Source organism: Aedes aegypti, chromosome 2 (assembly GCF_002204515.2).
Source record: "Aedes aegypti strain LVP_AGWG chromosome 2, AaegL5.0 Primary Assembly, whole genome shotgun sequence".
NCBI classification, from domain to species: Eukaryota; Metazoa; Arthropoda; class Insecta; order Diptera; family Culicidae; genus Aedes; species Aedes aegypti.
In genome coordinates, this window is record NC_035108.1 from 305,220,431 (window position 1) to 305,240,411 (window position 19,981).

Consider the following 19,981-nt stretch of genomic DNA (forward strand, 5'->3'; position numbering starts at 1 on the left):
GTATAAACAGATGTGGCTACTCCAGATGTCCTGGCACAGGTTCTACGAGGGCTTCTTGGAGCACATTTCCGTTTTATGTCCAAAACATACCGTGCGACATCTCAATCTTCATGAATTCTGAAGAACTTGTCAATACATGAAAAATAAACACGGTAATGGAAGATTTAGCCACTTAAGAGCTTCTGGCACAGGTTCCACGAGAACCTCTTTGAGGATATTTCTGCTTTTTGTCCAAAACAAACGTGGGTTCGAATCCCACCGGTCGAGGATCTTCTCGGGTTGGAAATTTTCTCGACTTCCCAGGGCATAAAGTATCATCGTACCTGCCACACGATATACGCATGCAAAAATGGTCATTGGCATAGTAAGCTCTCAGTTAATAACTGTGGAAGTGCTCATTAGAACACTAAGCTGAGATGCAGGCTCTGTCCCAGTGGGGGCGTAACGCCAGAAAGAAGAAGAAGAATATCAATTGAAAAAGAATTAGCTTATTATCAACTGATGTGGTCACTCTATAGCTCCAAGCACAGGTTCCGCAAGGGCATCCTTGGGGACATTTCGGTTTTATATCCATAACAAACCGTGTGACGTGTCAATCTTCGTGAATGCGAAAGAACATGTCAATTAATGAAGTATGAACTAGGTATCAACTAATTAGGTCACTGCCAACCCAGTAAACACAAACTCGTATACGATAGCGCATAAGAGTACAAAAGTGGAGGCGATATACGTACATATCGCCTCCACATTTATACTCTTATATCCTGTTACATACGATCGTGTGTTCACTGGGAAGCACCTGGTACTGGTTTCGCCAATGCCTCTTAGGGGACATTTCAGTTTCATGTCCAAAAACTATTGTGCAACGTTTCAATCTTCATGAATTCGACAGAACATGGCAATTAATGAGGAATAGACCCTGTAATTCCACTCCTGAGCATCACGTACAGGTTCCAGAAAGGCCTATTTTATGACATTACCGTTATTTGAAGGAAAAAATATGTCAATAAATGAATAATGACCTCGCTACCAACAGATCTGGCTACTCCAGAGAACAAGGAATAGGTTTCGCCGAAAACCTTTTTTGAAAATTTTCCGTTATTTGAACAATACATGATGTGCCAAGGGTAAAGCATAATAAAAAAATCTGAAAAGTATTCAAATAAATCTAGGATAAAATACATACAAACTGATGTGGCTTCTCTTCACTGATGCAGTCTTAGGCAGGATCTTTCTGAACAGATGTTTTCCGCGATTTTCGGAAAATCTGTTATGTAGATCTCCATGAATACGCCAGGAATGCACTGTGCAACTAGTTAAAACTCAGCAGAAAGCTGATAAGAAAACTAACAAGGAATCCACCAGAACTTTGTATCGAACATCATCAGAAATCCAACAAGAATCCAAGGATTGTTGCCAAGAATCTATTGTAAACTTCGAAGGAAATTTTCTATTAATTACTCAGGGTTCTCAATAAATTTGTTGATAAAAACTTAAAAGGAATTCGCTTTGGAACTCCTCATGAATACAACATAAAAACAGTCTTATGATTTATGAAATCCCTTTGGCTTACTGACCTTTGGCATGTTTACTGCCAATTATTGATTTAACAGTATAAAAAAGAACAACCTATTGCCCGTTTAAAGAAGAGTAAACTCGACCAAACGTCGGTTCCGTAAATCGTAACGCTTATTCATGAATGGAGGAATTCCACGTGCAACAGAATAAACATTTTGCTTAGAATATGTTAAGGATTTCATCAGAAATTAAACAATGATCTCGCCAGTAATTATCTAATTTGGAACCCATTCGAGATTTCATCTATCACCCGCAAAGGATTTTCCTACAGATTAGTGTTCGGTCCATCGATTGTGTCGCTTGCCCCTACGGAGGAGAGCGATGCAATAGAAATCAGACGTGCCTGGTTCGCGCAGTGCGAAGAAAAAGTTGTTGGAATAGAGGTAGTGTCGCACCTCAGGTAGAAGAATCATCGGTTGAGAAACATGCATCGTCATAGGTAAAGGTGTGGAAGATTTGTCGAGAGGTATGATATTTGGATAAGTTATGTTGAATTGTATATACCTGGTTTGCATAAAGAGAGTTGTAGCTGCTGATTGAGGTATCAGTCAGTTAGCTGCCCAGTTGAAGGAGACATCTACTGTATTGTATTTCTTTATGATTTGCAATCGGATGTGGACGGGTTAGCCTCGCTAGGATCTGCGTAGTCTTAGCGACCTAGCCTAGGCCTAGGTCATGGGCCCAGGAACGTGTTCTTACAGCATGTATCGTTTTGGAGGAGGATTGGCCGCATAAGCCGCGTGGCGCAGCACGGGATCCTCAGGCTGGATGGATTGGCCGCAACGGAGGACGGAATCTGTCGGGAACGTAGGCGATGCAGGACACTAGATGGCAGCTGGCTGGTCAAAGGAGCTCGTTTACAGGATCGAAGTCAGGAGGAGCTCGGATGGATGACGGAGCATGTACGAATTTCGGAACGAGAAGGAGTTTCGAGACATGAGGAGACGATCGGAAGTTGAGGTTGCGACCCTAAGGAGGAGTGTTGGAATAGTGGTAGTGTCGCACGTCAGGTAGAAGAATCGTCGGTTGAGAAACATGCATCGTCATAGGTAAAAGTGTGGAAGATTTGTCGAGAGGTATGATATTTGGATAAGTTATGTTGAATTGTATATACCTGGTTTGAATAAAGAGAGTTGCAGCTGCTGATTGAGGTATAAGTCAGTTAGCTGCCCAGTTGAAGGAGACATCTACTGTATTGTATTTCTTTATGATTTGAAATCGGATGTGGACGGGCTAGCCTCGCTAGGATCTGCGTGGTCTTAGCGGACTAGCACTTCAACAAAAGTGGTGTAACCCAGTCATTAATGTTTGGTCCATCGATTGTATTGCTTGCTCCAGCTGGAGCGAGCAATGGGACCGGAAACACTCACTAACCCAATGTACTGTCCAAGACAATTGTGGAGATGCAGAGGTATATTAAGTCTTTGAACTCTCGATTCGTGTCTTTGAGAATGTTAAACTAATCCCAAGCCCCATTCATCAAATCTCTGTGCATCTTCGACTGCTACGGTCAATCACGGAGTGCAACTACGAAGCGGTCATGTATGCTTGAGCTCATGCTCATTATCCGCAAGGGTTTTACTTACAAATTATTCATGAATTTTTATTTTTTTTTTATTTTTGAAGCTTGAAACTTAATAAGCCAGTTCATTCGCCCCAATTCAAATTGTATTGCTTTGGAGTGGCCAAATGTTTCCGACAAAAAAACGGAAATGTCCTCAAAGAGGCCCTGGCAGAACATGAGTCAGGTGCTCTGGAGTGGATATTTAGCTTATTTTTCCTTTATTGACATGCTCTCCCGAATTTAAGAAGATTGAGACGTCGCACGGTATGTTTTGGACATGAAACGGAAATGTCCCCAAACTGGCCCTGGCGGAACCGGTTACGATGTTCCGGAACGGTCCACTTATTCAAATTATGTTGAAATGATGACAATCGATCATTATCTCACGTTTTACATAAAAACTTCAGTGTTGTAACTGAAATAAACAAAAAAATAATCACATTTCCCAAATTTGGCACCCTCGTGACCCCAGTACAATCCGGAATATCTCCGGCATGGTTCCGTATTCAGCATTCTCCATTTATGACAAATAACTGAAACCTTTTTAAAGTAAACTGACGCTGGTTTAAAAAAAATCGAATGGAAATTGACGAAATGGCAGCTATTTGAAAATGCCTTGTCGGAGGCCGGTAACGTAAAGGTTAACAACGGATGTGGAAAGTGGAACTGGAACATCCGGCTGCTGAAGCCCTTTTGTGACCTGTTCTGTTATAGGACGTGGGGAATGCATCACTTCCGAACAGTTAAAATCGCCAACGAGATTGTCAAGCAAAATCTTCGCTCAAAATCAAACATTGCCCGGTTCTGCAAAGTCAGGATTAAGTAAGTACATTGATTGTGTCGTGAAACAATGTGGGAACTCACGAGAATTTCACCAAGAATGTCATCGATATGATGACAAGGTTCCGAAGAATTGAAACTTTTTCAAAAACAAAACCTTTTTTTATAATTTCACAAGAAAAGATCACCGATCGCCATGAGACACGTTAACTAAGATGAAGAAAGTGACAGTTAGATTTGTGTAACGCCCTGAGCATACGAATTCTTGCATAGTAGTCACGATTTCATGACTTTTAGTCATGATATCATGAAACATAAAATTTTATGAAATCATGACTTTTTGTTCATGAATCCGGCAACGGATTTTTTTCCGTGTAGGGTTTCTGTATTTGCCGAATAGAAATATTTTACTAAAACTTCGCAAGAACGGTTTTAAAATAGATGATGTATTGGATTGATTCTTTAAAACCTCAATATAACATCATTTTCAGATAACTGACTGAGAAGATGTTTTCTGTGTTACATGGGGAGAAAGCGCTTTCCGAAGATGTTACACAGCTACTTGTCGTATAACTGTCGAGATAGAGCAACGATCGGTATCAATAAGAGCTGCTAACACAGCGCAAAAATAGCTGAGTAGATTCTCCAGGTTTGTTAGTAAAAGAATCGCATACCGGGTACCCCCGTTGGTTTGACCTCATTTAATCTGAACACTTTTTTATCTGTACCCTGCTAATTTTCACATCGTTCAGATTAAAAATGGTTCAAATGTCATTTAGCTCATGGAACGGAGTGAAGTGAGATGGAACACTGTGGAACGGAACGCAGAATCAAAACAAAACTGTGAAAAAGGTAACCAGAAACACGTTTCTAGGGTGACTAGATGTTCAAATTAAAAATGAACCCCGATGGTTTGCATGAGGTACCGTCCAAATTAACGGGGGTGCACGGTATATGATTTGGTTCGAATGTACAGCGCCTTTACTCAGCATAAAGCCATATAAAGAGGGCTTAGAGAAGGTTTACATTTGCACTAAATGTTAGTTGGGATGTACTTACCATGAATTTTGATTTACAGGCAAACAGTTCAAAACAAAACAAAAATCAGTAGATTTTAAATAAAAGAAATTTTGAGTGTTTTCCAATATTTATAATTCTGCTCAAACATATTTCCTAGAATCTTAGAATAAAATCTATGTTGAAAATTGATGTCATCGCTACAAGTTTGGATCACAGTGTACCACATATATTGAGAAGGTAATATATTCCGAAAATTGACAGCGAATTGAAGACGTCATTCATACACTGAAACAAGCGTTGCAGTAATGAAAACCATGAACAAGTTTTTAAATTTACTATTCCAATCACGATTGAGCTATCAAGAACGCTTTTTATTTGCGTTTTGGTCCTTCTCGATCCAACCGCATCGATAGCCGAGCGGTAAGCGTTCGCGCTTGACAATCGCAAGATCCTCGGTTCGATTCTGGCCTGCTGCAAGTTTTTAACCATGATATAGTAATTTTTACTGTCGAAATGGTACCATGGTAAAATTGAATGCACACAATATTTGAAATAAATGCAAATTTAGTCTACACAAATGAAGTTTCCTTGTGTATTTAATTTAACCCTCTAATAAAGTATTTTCAACTGCAACGCTGTTCTCAGTGTATCCACCTCAAACAAATTTGTGAATAAATGATCTAGTCGTCTGGATGGTACAGGTTAACCCTGGGAGGGAGAAACCGATACGAAATTTCTGTACGTCATAGTGAGCCGAGATTCTGCTGTCACGAACTGTCACTGTGAGCCCGGATCTTAAACAACGGACAAACATGGAAAAAGCGCGTAATTGATCAAAACATATTTTTGCATTTCATCAAATGTGACAAAAAATCGATTGATAAGCTATTCATGCCTATTCAAAAGTAATGTCACGATAGCACCTTTTATTCTGATTGAATTTAAAGTATTCAAATACGCATAATTTTACGTTTTCTAATAAAAAGGAAAATAAAATGCATAGAAAACTTTGGCCCTTTTTTCAAGTTTGTCCAAAAGGTCGAAGGTACACAACAAAAGAAAACTAGCGATTTCATCAAGTCTGCCTTGATTGTCGTTGGCAAGCTGGAGTTTTCTTGCAGTTTGAAAAAAAATGTGTCGTATTTCGTGTGCAGTATCGGTGCCTCCCTCCCAGGGTTAACCAATATATTTTTGACCCTCTGGGCCATTTTCATGCAAATTTCCCAGTTTATTTACCAGTAGTTTTGTCAGTGTGGGACAACATTTAGATTCTCGCTCCAGTCCACTTTTTGGGTTGCATTTAGATCCCATAACAACTGTGCAAAATTTCAGCTCAATCGGAGAAACTATATATTAGCGCCAGCCGTTTTGACCATCTGTGAACATGAACGAAGCAAAACAATCCATTTTTGTCGCCCCCTTCGCACGTCACTGAACAGAAGAAAAATAATCACTCACCGGGTCACTCAAGCTTGCTCAATCACTCATTTTCTAACTGTTATAAAATATGGCTACCCAAACGATCTGTCAGTCAGACAGAGCGGCTCTCACTTGCATTTTTCTTTTTCGTTTTGAACGCGCCTTTTTCTCTCAACCGGCATCTGCAGCCTCTGCCACCAACAGCGTTTCAGCCGAAGGGGAAAAAAGTTAACTCGTAGAAAATCACTGCAGCCGAATCTCGAAACGCGCGTGCAAATTTAGCCGATTTTGAAGCTGAAAAGTGAAAATACTGTGGATTTAAGTGCAAAGCAACATATTCCTGTCGCTGAAAAATAACGAGGTAAGTTTGCACTGGCCGAAAATCGGCGTTTTAGATTGTGTTGTGTCGAAAACAAAAATGGATCCGCTTTTTGGCTTGGACGCAGAAAAGTTGTTGCCCTGTGGCGGAGTCCCAAAAAAGGCGGAAAGAAGTTATTTTTCAGGGACTTGCAGGGCTGTTCAAACAGTCGCGGATTTTTAGCGAAATTGTTCAGCCAGTCACAAAAATCGCAGATGCATAAAAGACTGTCGCAAAAATAAATTTATATCGCAAAGCTTGTATAGAAATTAATTAGTTGAAGATAGGTACCTCATCCGCGTAATTTTGAATTTATGAAGGAGAGCCACGCTTCTCACTGTTGCAGGTCTCTTTTCGGGAACTTGTTATCTACTTATATGGAAGGTCTCTTAAAGTCTCTTTTTTACTTAAATTGGTTTCTAAAGTCATTATTGTGCTTCTTCTTTTTGAATTCTGATTCAAAATATTTGAATAGAAAATTTTTCAAAATGCTATTCTTAATTTCTCTCTGTATTTTAACCGAAATCCAGTTTTCCGACATTTTTTCCAGAAGTTAATTTAATAAATCTTCCAAACATTCCTACAGGAGTTCTTAGAACAAATTGTCTAAAGGATTATGTCAGAGTTTTTGAAGAAATTCCAGGAATCCCTACAAAAGTTCCTCAAGGAGCTTCTACGCAGATTTGTTCAGTTATTTATGTATGTATGTTTATTTATTTGTGACGATAACCTATTAGTTTGAAACTTTTAACAAGGTCAAGGAAGCTGAAAGTTTGTTCTTCAGCAGGCCAGGTAGCGAGTCACATTTTAGTGACTAGGTCACTGTAGGCGAATTCCGGCGCGTATTTTCTTCGAAAAGAGACAATTTTCTTGCTGGTGAATGGAATGGAAGAAAATTTCTTCTCTTCGAAGAAATTGTTCGCCGGAATCTACTACTGGTCACTAAAAAGTCACTACAGGTCGGACTCGATTATCCGGAATTTGTTTTTGATTTTCTTGTTTCTCAATTTTTATGCATAAATCAGAGATAATTTGGTATTGCAATATACAATATGACTGGTTTTGCAGTTTAGAAAGTATTTAAGAAAAGTAGGGATTTGAAAGTGTTTTTTGTGTATGCAGGTAATAGAAATATTAGTAGTAGAACGCTAATGGCGCTGTTCTCACAAAACTGAATTAGTTTATTATCACCTTTAACTGTATCTTTTCATTGTTTGTTCGATGCCATGTTGTAGTGGATGATTTTAAAATTTATTTGACACTTTGAGCACCGGTACGCAAGTTGTCAGCGCGTGGCAAACTAGATGTTGGTAACACGAACAGAAGCGACATTAGCATTCTTAGGTTAATGCTTCTACTCTGAAGAAACACTTACGCTGGTCAGACAGTTCTACGAAAGCGATGAGATATCCCGAGCAGAAGAAAAGTGCTACTGAATACCAAACTGGACGCCATGTTGAATTGATGTTGGGTTGGTAAATATTGGCTCATGCCACCCCCTTGAATTTTACCGCCTGTGGGAGCTTATGAATGCTGACGGCACTTCTTACAGAAAACGACCATATAATGATAGCTGTGTGGTACATGTGGTACCAACTAAACATTTGTCAAATGCACCGTTCTTTATCGGTTGAATGTTGTGCTTAACATTACAAATGGTAGAAGACAAATAATATAACATGGGAAAAATATGTTTTACCTTAACGTTTATGTTTTGAGCGAGTTATCCGATGTTGAAAGCCAAAGTGATCCGTCACTGCGGGTGATCCGTAACTGTGTGGGCATGGTACATATGCAAAAATGGTCATTCGGCCAAGAAAGCTCTCAGTTAATAATGTGGAAGTGCTCATAAGAACACTAATCTGAGAAGCAGGCTTTGTCCCAGTTGGGACGTAACGCCAGAAAGAAGAAGAAGAAGAATGCTTTAGGGATGGTACACAAATTATGTCACGCTAAATTTCTACTTTTTTTGACACCCCCCCCCCTTTGTCATGTTTTTTGTATGAGTCTTCCAAAAAATTTGTAAGGCTTGTCACGCTTGGTTTGACCCTCCCTTGAAGCGTGACGTAATTTGTGCATGATCCCTGGTTTATATTATTTAATGCCAGAGATGCATTTTGAACACTCGTGTTCTGTGAGCGTTCGCAAATGTTCCTTCGATTGCTCTCGTGTTCGTGTTCAGCTTTTTGAACAAGCATACGATTACTAGATTGCTCAAGGAGTCGTGATCTTTCATGCACCCAATTACGTACTTTGACTCTATAGTAGACTGGCCCACCTTAGTATGGAAGAAAAATAAAGTTGTTAGAGGTTAGAGGAAGACTTCCTGAAAGTTTCAGCTCATTTGGTCGTTCCATGAGCTGGCGCAATTGATTTGAAGTTAATAGGGGATTTTCAGCTCCAACATATAGGAAACAGCACATCATCTACTGTTTGAGTCAGAAAAATTGTTGATCGCGTTCAATTGAACCCAGAATGTCAAAAACACTACTTGATACTATAACGAACAATATTGTAGAAGGTTGTATGATGATTAAAATTGATAAAGTTGGTGTTTTAACTATCTGAAGTAGATTTGCAATATTGCTTAGGGCGTGAACCATTTGGGGTCTTCGTTTAACTTTTGGTTAAAATTTGACAGTTCGGTAGTTATTTCCCCTCAAACGGTAGAAAAATAACTTTGGGTTCGACCCATTTGGAAGTTTGACAGATGGGTGGTTATTTGAAGTGAGTCATTTCTAAAGTCTCGCATAGCATTTCAGAAGCACTTATGAACGTTTTGCACTATTTATTTTTTTAGCCCATGTATAATTTATAGTAGTTTTTGAACACAAATCAACACTTCATTAGATAAAGTATGCTTCAAAAAATTATTAATTTAATTGATTTGCCTAAATTAATTAATATAAATTTCGTAAAACTCAAAATATTTACCCTGTAGAAACGAATATAGATAAGTCCTTTTTGAATGTTACTCGACAAATAAAGTTCAATCCAAAAAAAGCAAAATTGAGAAAAGTTTCAAAAAAGCAAAATGATTTCCAACGAAGTAATTTTGTTGATTTTCGTGATGTTTTTGTATTTCTTCAAGCCAAAAGATAACACAGCGGAATTTTTTTTACATTGCATGATGCCATCTCCCAGAACCGTAAGTTTAATTGATTTGTTTTAAAATGAAATTTTATTGATTGATTTGTTGATATGGTTTTGTTTTCAGGGAGTAAAATATGCTGTAAAATGTCCTGGATCCAGAGTAATGACGGAGATTTTGAACTTTAACCCTGTCGCGATAAAAGAGCACCTCAGAGTATCAGCAGCCGTTTTTCAAAGAATTTGCCAGCTAGTTCCGGAAAAGCGATCTGGATGGGAAACGGAAATAGATGTAGCTGTTTTCCTTTTCTGGTTGGCTACTGGAACCAGTCGTCGGGTGGTTGGCGCAGTGTTTAATGTTCCTAGAAACACAACGAAGAGGATCTGTGACAACATGTTGAATTTCATAATCAACATTTTGATGAAACAAATCATCAAATATCCGCGAGAAGAGGAATTAGCAAACATTGTCTATAAATTTTGTAATCGAGCCAGAACACCGATCTTCGACAAAGCTGTAGGGGCGATTGATGGTTCCCACATTCGTATTCAGTGTCCGACTGCTTTACATGACCAGTACATCAATCGCAAATTGACCTATTCGATCCAGTGTCAGGCAGTTTGTGACAGTAATTACAAATTTCTAGATATTTGCGTAGGTTACCCAGGTAGTGTTCATGATACACGAGTACTGTATAACAGTTCGTTATACTATAAGAGATTGTATCCTCCTCCTGGATACTACCTGCTAGGGGACAGTGGTTATCCATGCAGCTTGAGCCCAATTGCTATAATAACTCCATTCAAAGAAACAGGTGGACAAAGACTTCCAGCGATGAAAAAGCGATTTAATAATCTTCACAGTAAAGCGCGCAATATTGTCGAATGTGTTTTTGGACGGATGAAAAACAGATGTAGAAGTATTTTTAATAAAGAATTAGAACTGAAAATAGAAAATAGCATAAGAACAATCGTTGCATGTTGCGTTCTACATAATATCTGTGTGGATATGAATGACATAATGGAAGCTGATCTGGACGTAGAAGAACAAACACAAAACATTCGGAATGAAGCGGACTTTCAACCCGTTTCCGACACAGGTGAAGGGATAGCTTTTCGTTTAGAGCTTTTAAACAAACTGGAAAACATAGTATTGTACAACTCTATGAATAATTGATATTGATGTAAGCGGACTTTTTAGTTGATAATAAAGAAATAAAAAGTATACAGTTCGATTCGTTTATTTCCAATAATTCATTTAGAAAAACAGTTTGAAAATTCGAATTTTAAAGACTTATTCCGATTCCGAGGAACTGGAGTTGTCGAATGAAGGAACGGAGATGTTCTGTGATTCTGCTATCGACTTTAGCAGCATAAGACAATTTTTGGTTTCTTTCCGCTTTCGTTTCGACTCTCTGCGGAAAAACTCGAACATGTCCTGTTGGGAGTAACGCTTCTTTCGTTTTTTCTGCGACTGCATCATATTTTCCGGCTCTTCTGTACCAGGGCTGTTACGGGTTCGTCGGTATCCTGAAGGACCAGCTACAGGCGAAGACGTTGCCATTGGTACGGCTCATCAGAAGACGATATTTCCGGATCAAACATAATGTATTCACTTATGTTGAAGTTTTCATCATTGCCAGCTGTCTCCTGCGCGTTTCCGTTCAGGCCATCGACTTCCGGCTCTGGTTCAAAAACAATGCAATCACTTAAATTGTCGATTCCTTCACTTACTTCCGGCTTCGGTTTTCTCTGTGAGTTTCTGATTACATCGCCGTTACTGTTGACAACCAACGGAGGATAGCATGTATGCTGAGTGGACATGAACTGATGCCTTTTATTAAAATGTACCCACTGATCCGCTCTCAGTTCAGCGTTCTCTGTTGAGCCTCCTGTTGGGGGTGCGATAAGTTTCTAGAAAAAAGGTAATAATTAATGCTGACTTATTCACCAGCCATGACATTCAGATTACCTTGTACTTTTTGGCCAGGTTGTTCCATTTGGACTTAATTTGCTCTATGGAATAGTTTTGGAGTCCTGATGTTTCTTGTATGGTGCTGAAAGTTAATAATATTAGGTAAAATGTGTTAACGCTACCATATGAACACTTACCGCCAGGCCTCCTTTTTATCGTAATTTTTACTCGTGAACAAATGGCTGTGTTTTATGCGGCCACTGATCAAGTACGAAACTTCGATGTCACTCACTGTAAGAGTAAAATTAGTTATAAAAGCATACCTAGACAACAATAATTTTAATAATACTTTTTTTCGCTTTCTGATGCTTGCCTTCCATCGTTCTGATATTCGCAAAAATTATAAAAACAAAAACAAAATATTTTTTCTGTCGCACTTCTGGCCGCCTACTGTGCAGAATTTGAAATAACTATCGAAGTGTCAAAATCAACCATGCTCAACAGCAGGGTTATTTTCAACCGGAGGGGAAATAACTACCGAACTGTCAAATTTTAACCAAAAGTTAAACGAAGACCCCAAATGGTTCACGCCCTTAGTATTCCTTCAACTTAGCTGGGTGGTAGCCACCTGAGACGAGACTCGCGAAGACGGTCTTCTTTTTCTGTGATTGCTGAGTTTTTTTCTTATTCCACTTTGTGCATACCAATTATGCGCATGCGCGTACCAATTATGCGCATGCGCATACCAATTATGCGCATGCTGTTCAAATCCTCACATGAACCTCTCAGCAAAAAATGATTAAGTTTGCATCACATCGAATCATAAATAGCCATTTGAGTGAAATTTCATGCCAGCAAACGTAGCAGACATTAGAAATAATTAATCTTCTGCTTAGATTTATCAGCAACTTTGGAAAAAACTGCTCCTCCGACTGAGGTTTTTAATAACAGTTTACTTTGAACACAATACTTATCACTTTTTCAGCCATAAAAACGGTGGGCTGCATTTGACGTTTCGTGAGAGGGGAATCTGGGCTGCATATGACGTTGATATTTTTCCTCTTCGCGAGTCTCTCTCAGGTAGCCACTAAGCGCATCATAGCCACCTATGACGCTGGGCGAGCTGCGGCACAAGGTGCATGCACGTGTGTGATTATACGGGAATGCTGATCTAAGCCTAACTTTCAACAACTGAAAGCTTAATGAAAATGAGCTTAAATCCAGATACAACCTTCGGCAACTATGTTCATTAGCATATCAACTAGTGAATTTGTCATTCTGGGCTCAATTGAACGCGATTAACTAGTGTACGGGACGAAACAGTGACATAGGGTCAATTTTCAATATATTTGAGACGAATATTCCATACAAACATTGAATTGAATGCGCCAGCTGGGGGAGCAACCAAATGAGTTGAAATTTTGAGTGAGCTTTTTTCTTACTCTAAGGCACATATCTAGGGGGTGCCCCGTTGAATTTTACAACTTTTTTGTTTAAGGGCCAGTCTACTCTATAGTTGCACCATACAATCTATCTATATTTTAGTACAGTAGTAATTTGCGAGTAGACAATCTGGAAGGAGCACCCAACGTAACATAGCTCTGATTCTCACAGGTCAATTACCTCATGCTTCTACGGGTCCGCAAGACCACAAGCCGTTTCAGCTTGTAGCCTGCGGGCACAGTGATTGAATACCAAATGCTCTTCAACGGAATTTATACCTAAGATGGCAGCTCCATCAAGTGGATAGGGAACCTAAGCCTAACAACCTACTGTTCCCTAAATTTTAAACCATACAAGGAACCAATAGAAATAGAAGGATTCGTTCGCTAGGCAATGACTGCGTCCTAACAATTGCATTTGTTAGTTTGACCAATCAGAAACTGCGATAAATGCTCATAAATATTGAAATTTTGCACCTTATCGGACGCGACGATTTGTAATCGTCGCCAAAATCGTCGCCAGCCAACCAGTCGCTGCGAATTCGACGTTTTACCAGTCTTACCAACATAACGGAAAATCACTTCCTTTGATTTGTTTTCTGGCGACGATTGTATCGGTCTTTTGAAAAGTTAGCGGAATAGAAATAGAAAACTATAGAGGACGAATGTCGCTGCAGTTCCCTTTGTTCTCGCTCAGATACATGTCGGGTACAGTCACCCCACAGTTATGGATCAGCTAAGGGTCAATTTTTAGAATAAAATATGATTACAAATCATGGTGACCTTGTACAAAACAAAATTACCCGCCTGGCTATGCCGAATATAGTTGTTTTCGAGAAAACACATATAAAATCGCGATTATTTACGAGAAAGTGTCGATTTCGATAGAAATTTCAAACGTTGTCCATCCCACAGATGTGGATCAGTGGAACAGGAGGGTCCGTATTATGGATCAAATCGACTCATATTATGGATCAAAATACTATAAAAGCAATTTATCTGTGAAGTAAACGAATGGTGTGTTAGTGAAAGTATACGTTCCGGCGTTTCTGTCGGAATCGTCTTATTGTTGATTCATAACTGTGGTACGGGTTTCAATGCCCCACAGTTATGAATCAACGATTCTATGAATACGGATAACATTTTATTTCATACGAACGAATAAAATATACTAGAAGATGTTATGATTGATTGCAATGCTGTACAGATTTATGGTTCACGTAGATAAAATGTGTTCTGCGTAATTGCAGCTCTATTGGATGATATATTCTCCGTTTAAGCCAACTTTGATCCATATCTGTGTGCTATCCATAACTGTGGGGTGACTGTACATAAGTGTCAAACTGCATACTTTTTCGCGTTGACATTTATAGCCCCGCCAATCTCCGCCAGCAAAAGATGTTCCTGCAGCGACGCCAGCGACCTTCTTCCTCTATAGTTTATTACCTCTATTGTTGGCGGCGTGTTTTGTTGGCCATGAAACAGACAATATCACATATGGTTTATATGTATGCATCTGTGATGTAAGCTGGCAAGCAACGGCGTGGAAAATCGGACCTTAAATTTTTGTTGTTTTTTTTTTCGAAATATTCTGTTGGTTAATATTCCCCCACTTTTATCTTTATCAGAGATTTTACTTTCTTTTGGCCGATCTGTGTATTCTTTTGTCGTGCTTATTGTCATTATCATTATTATCTTTATTAACGACACTTCCAGCCTGAGATTAATTCATCTCGGTGCTTATTGGCATCATAGCTGCAAGTATTTTATCAGGGATATTCTCTTCTTTCTAAAAAAAAGGCTGAGTTATTGTCACAAAAGATAGATACTGATATTTCTAAGACTGTTAATTTTAATGAAAAATAGACTAATACACTATTTTTAATTAGTTATACTGTTGTAAGGATTATTGATAAGAGATTAAGCAGCATTTTTTCTCCAGTAAGGGACTATAATTACGATCAACATATTTAATTTATTTTGAACATAGAGTTCGTTTTGTTCTGTGTAAGTTCATATCTCTTATAGAGCTGCTCAACAGCTGTCATCAGAATTCAGCTAAACATCTTAGTTTCTTTTTAAAATTCAGTTAAAGAATTTAATTTCTTTTTGAAATTTTGTGATCATATTTTGGTGTCGATGCAGGCACTGGGTAGATTGTGCCTTCTATACTACAGCCCTGAAATTTTGGTCAAATTGGTCATCCAAATGGTCCAGATAACGACCATTCATTGTCGCCAAACTGCAAATCAAATATGAGCGACGAAATAATTGACGAATAAAAGTTAGGTTATGTTTCTGAAAATTTGGAAAATGATAGCTGACTTGCTGTCGCCTAGATGATGAAAGATTTGTCAAGATTTTAATTCAAAACATTTTTCCTACATATTCATAACAATTAAAGTTGTCTGGCAAACGCCAATTTTGAGTTTTCAAAATAGAGTTTGCAAAACTATTACCTCACTCTTATACGTCAAAAGCGTATTAAAATAGTGTTTTTAGGAATTTCATAGTTTTTAATTTCATAAGAAATTTTGGAACATACGCGGAAGGATAATGCATTTGCCACCACCTTTGTTACAATTGTTAGATACAGCAATAGGTTGTTCAAGAATCTCCTGGAAGATCCTGATTTTACATCGGAGCCCCAGATAGCTAATAGGAATACTAAGAAGCAGGCTCTATTACAGTTGTGTCGTAACGCCAGGAAGAAGAAGCACGAGCACTTCCACAGTTATTAACTTAAAGTTAGCCTAGTAAATTAATCATTTTTACATAAGTATGTGGCAAGCACATATGTACTCTATGCCCTCGATCGTCGAAAATCGGAAGACAGTACAGTTAACTTTTGCTTACTCGATATTCCGTATCTCGATATCGAGTTAGAGAACCATAGTGAAAGTTGGTTTTCATGGCTAACTCGATGGTCCCTTGGATCACAGTTGCACTGGTTTTGTGTTCTGTAACTCGATACCTCCCTAACTCGATGATTCCTTCAATATCGAGTAAGGGAGAGGTAACTGTACATACCGAGGTCAGATCCGTAGAAGATGAATAGCGTATGGGACCCTGTACAAAAATCATGCGCTCTCTTTCACTCTTCCAGAAAATTTGTAAACAACAAGGCCAGTAGAAGACAAAATCCCATACAAAATCAAATCAATGCAAAGCCCCATAAGCTTTATTCAAAAGTGAGATCGATTACAGAGCAAAAACATATAGTGGATGCAAATAATTCGTATTGCCCGAGATGAACTAGCCCAGGGCTAAAACTCTCGTTAATAAAGATAGAAAAAAATTGTGATGCAATAAATGTCGTGTCCGTTTTCAAAAATAACGTCGAGTTTTCAACGGGTAATATAAAAAGGCAACCTTGTTTAGTCCATTTTTATTGACAAATACTGATATTTTCTAAAGATTCGTCTATCTTGACGGAATGCATTGACGAGCAATCGATTACATCGGCAGCCATTCAATGGAACTCCGGAATATGGATCTGGAATGAAGGATATTATAGGTATTGTCTTGAACACCGCTACCATTAGGCCCCTCTTGTTTCGTCGATTTTCAGGCGTCCTGTCAGTATTGAGATGTATGATTCTAGATCAAGAATTAATTAAAAAAAGCAATTATCCCATAGGACTTTACCTTTCCACGAATAAATCAATGATGTATAAGATTATTTTTGTATGGAATTGTTTGATTCGCATGTCGAGTGGAACAATGAATGACGGTAACGGTTGCCACGAGATGAACAGAGCACTGTGATCAAACAACGCCAATTGTTTGAACTTGAACACAGCTCTCGTGAGCACAAGCTTTGAACAGAACGCGTTCAAATGCATCTCTGATTAATGCAACCTTTTTTTTTTGCTCACTTCCTAGAAGAATTCAGGTGAATATTGCACAGACATTTCTGACAGAATAACTGGAATCTATTTGTTGTTTTTTTTTTATAAAAGTTCTGGTAAAGTTTTGAAACTTAAATGTGGGCCCAATTCCCGACAGATCAGCTGAATTTATTTTTCTGGAGAAATCAGCCTGAAGAGATCTTTGATCTACCTTATGAAAGAAGCTCAACAATAGTTTTACAAGAAAGAAGTCTAAAAGAGTTCTACAATTCTTTGGGAATTATGTCGAAATCTTAATAGAAATTAGTTCAGTAATTTACTAAGAAATGGATTCACAAATTTCACAAGAAAACAAATCCGCAAGACATTCATTCGCGGATTAAGCCTACCTGTAAGCACGAATGACATGAAGCTGGCACAGTTCACAATTTGATGGTTTCCTTTCGCGTCGGCGAAATTCTGTCGCTCACCAGTGTGGATGAATGGCGCTACGTACCTTCTTGTGAGAATGTGGCGGACGATGCTACAAAATGGAGCGCAGGTCTATCATATCCAGACTGTCGTTGGTATCAAGGTCCAGCATTCCTGCAAGATCCGGACAGTCAGTGGCCAACAGAGCGATCATTAGCTACATTGGAATCAGACGCAGAATGTGAAGAAATACGTCTCGTTTCAGTCCATCGTACAGTTCAGGAAGTGGTAGATGTACAGCGTTTTTCAAACTGGACTACTACGTGCAGTAGCATACGTTCATCGAGCTGTAGCAGTATGGAAGCACGCGTCAAGCGACAGAATGCCCCTCAGAATACTGAGCCAAAGTGAGTTCATAGAAGCAGAGCGAACACTGTGGCGTCAAGCACAAGCACAAACATATGCTGAAGAAATTCAAAATTGTTGAGCGAAGGGCAGAATGTAACGAAGGCAAGTTCGATTCGTGCGCTGTCTCCATTTTTGGATGACAAAGGAGTCTTACGGGTCGGGAGAAGAATCGAACACGCTCCTAACATTTCCTACGATACGAAGCATCCAGTAGTATTGCCAAGAAGCCACAGAATCACGTACCTTCTTGTGCTCAGTTTCACCAGCGTTTCCTTCACGCCAACAGTGAGATGGTTTGTAACGAACTAAGGCAAAAGTTCTACATTTCGAGGATGCGAACAGTAGTGCGGAGCGTATGTCGCAGTTGTCAGTACTGTAAGATCAAGAAGGCAACTCCAGCACCACCGTTGATGGGACCACTTCCAAAGATTCGCCTGACTCCATTCATCCGGCCATTCACGTATGTAGGCGTGGATTATATGGGTCACTTCGAAGTGAAAGTCGGCCACAGTATTGTCAAGCGGTGGATATGTCTGTTCACCTGCCTTACAGTTAGAGCAGTTCATTTGGAGTTGGCACACAGTCTATCAACGAAGTCCTGCGTGATGGCATTTCGACGATTCGTCAACCGACGAGGTGCTCCACTCGAGGTCTTTTCAGACAACGGCACTAACATCATAGGGGCCAACCGTCAGTTAACAGAAGAGATGCAAAGGATCAAGGCAATCAACGGAGACTGTGCCTCTACGTTTACCAATGCTTGCACGCAGTGGCACTTCAACGTTCCCGCTGCTCCCCACATGGGAGGACCATGGGAGAGGATGGTAAAGTCAGTGAAAGTAGCTATGGACCGATGCACGAGTTCACTAGTTTGACGTTTGAGCGGTGCCGAATTCACTAGTTTCCATGGTTACATAAATAACACGGCACCGCTAAAACGTCAAATAGTGAACTCGTGCATTAGTTCATGGCAGCCATTTCTGACAGTCCGCACCATCCTAGCGACGAAGTATTTGAAACGATAATGCTGGAAGCTGAGGGAATCGTTAACAGTCGTCCTCTAACTTACGTTCCGTTGGAAGCTGCTGACCGAGAAGCGTTAACTCCAAATCACTTCTTGCTGTACGGTTCCAATGGCGTTAAGCAGCCAACAGTTACAGTCGATCAGTCGGTCACCCTCCGAGACAGTTGGGTAATCGGCAAGAATATCATGGACGAGTTTTGGCGCCGATGGGTGTTGTATTATCTACCGATGCTCACAAGAAGAACAAAGTGGTTCGAGAACGTAAAGCCGTTTGAGCCGGGTGATCTGGTCGTGATAATCGACGAGAAGATACGGAACAGTTGGGAAAGAGGACGAATCCTGGAAGTCTTTCCAGACAAATCCGGTCAAGTGCGACGCGCGGTTGTGCAAACAGCTCGAGGAGTATTCGCCAGGCCAGCAGTTAAGCTGGCTGTTCTGGATGATTCTGGAGATAGGACGAAGTCGGATGAAGTCGCTCAGGAGACGGAAGTGGTTCACGGGTCGGGGGATGTTACCGGCAACACTGTTGACCGCGAAACGGCGGTGAGACCACTGTCCGTTCCCTCGCAACTAAACGGTAGTCGCCGAGTGGAATGACAGAACGGAGAAAACGGAATCAGTGTCAGATTGAAAAACAAACCGTGGAAGCATTATTGAGAAGTTCTTTCGTGAAAGTTAACCGCGTGTAATGAAACACTAGCCGGTGGATTTATTATAACTGATCGGTAAAAGTGAATAATAACTGTGGTGATTTATATATTAAATGAATTTGTCCGCTTAGGTAACGCAGTTAAGTGTTCTGAGAATTACCACGCAGTAAATGGTAAATTGAATAGTCGACTAAGGTATGTCCGTAAAAAACTGTAAATCCATTCGTGCCATATTGAATTAACCTAGTAAATAACATGTGGATTAGTTGTAACAGTAACTGAATTAATTTTCATACAGGATAGCACTTACAGTGGGACAGTTAAGGCAAACAGCGAGAAATCTGAAGTAGAACACTGAAAATGTAAGCAACTGTATACTGTAACAGAAACCATTTGTAATTATGAATTTAATACATTACAGCTTTGAAGCTGCTAAGTCTGCAACTGCAAGGAACGGTGTTTGTTCTGACT

The 19,981-nt window shown here is 39.6% G+C and overlaps 1 protein-coding gene across 2 annotated transcripts in view; it reads left to right on the forward strand.

Annotated features, from left to right (window-relative positions):
• The first annotated feature begins 6,492 nt into the window (after positions 1 to 6,492).
• The window catches only part of LOC5573854 (DNA-(apurinic or apyrimidinic site) lyase), a 50,591-nt gene continuing 37,102 nt past the window's right edge, over positions 6,493 to 19,981 (forward strand). The window contains exon 1 of one of the 2 annotated variants that reach the window (XM_021845591.1): positions 6,493 to 6,722. The gene's annotated coding sequence lies outside the window, so the exon portion shown is untranslated. The remainder of the gene's footprint in view (positions 6,723 to 19,981) is intronic. The other variant, XM_001654831.2, reaches the window with a different exon arrangement.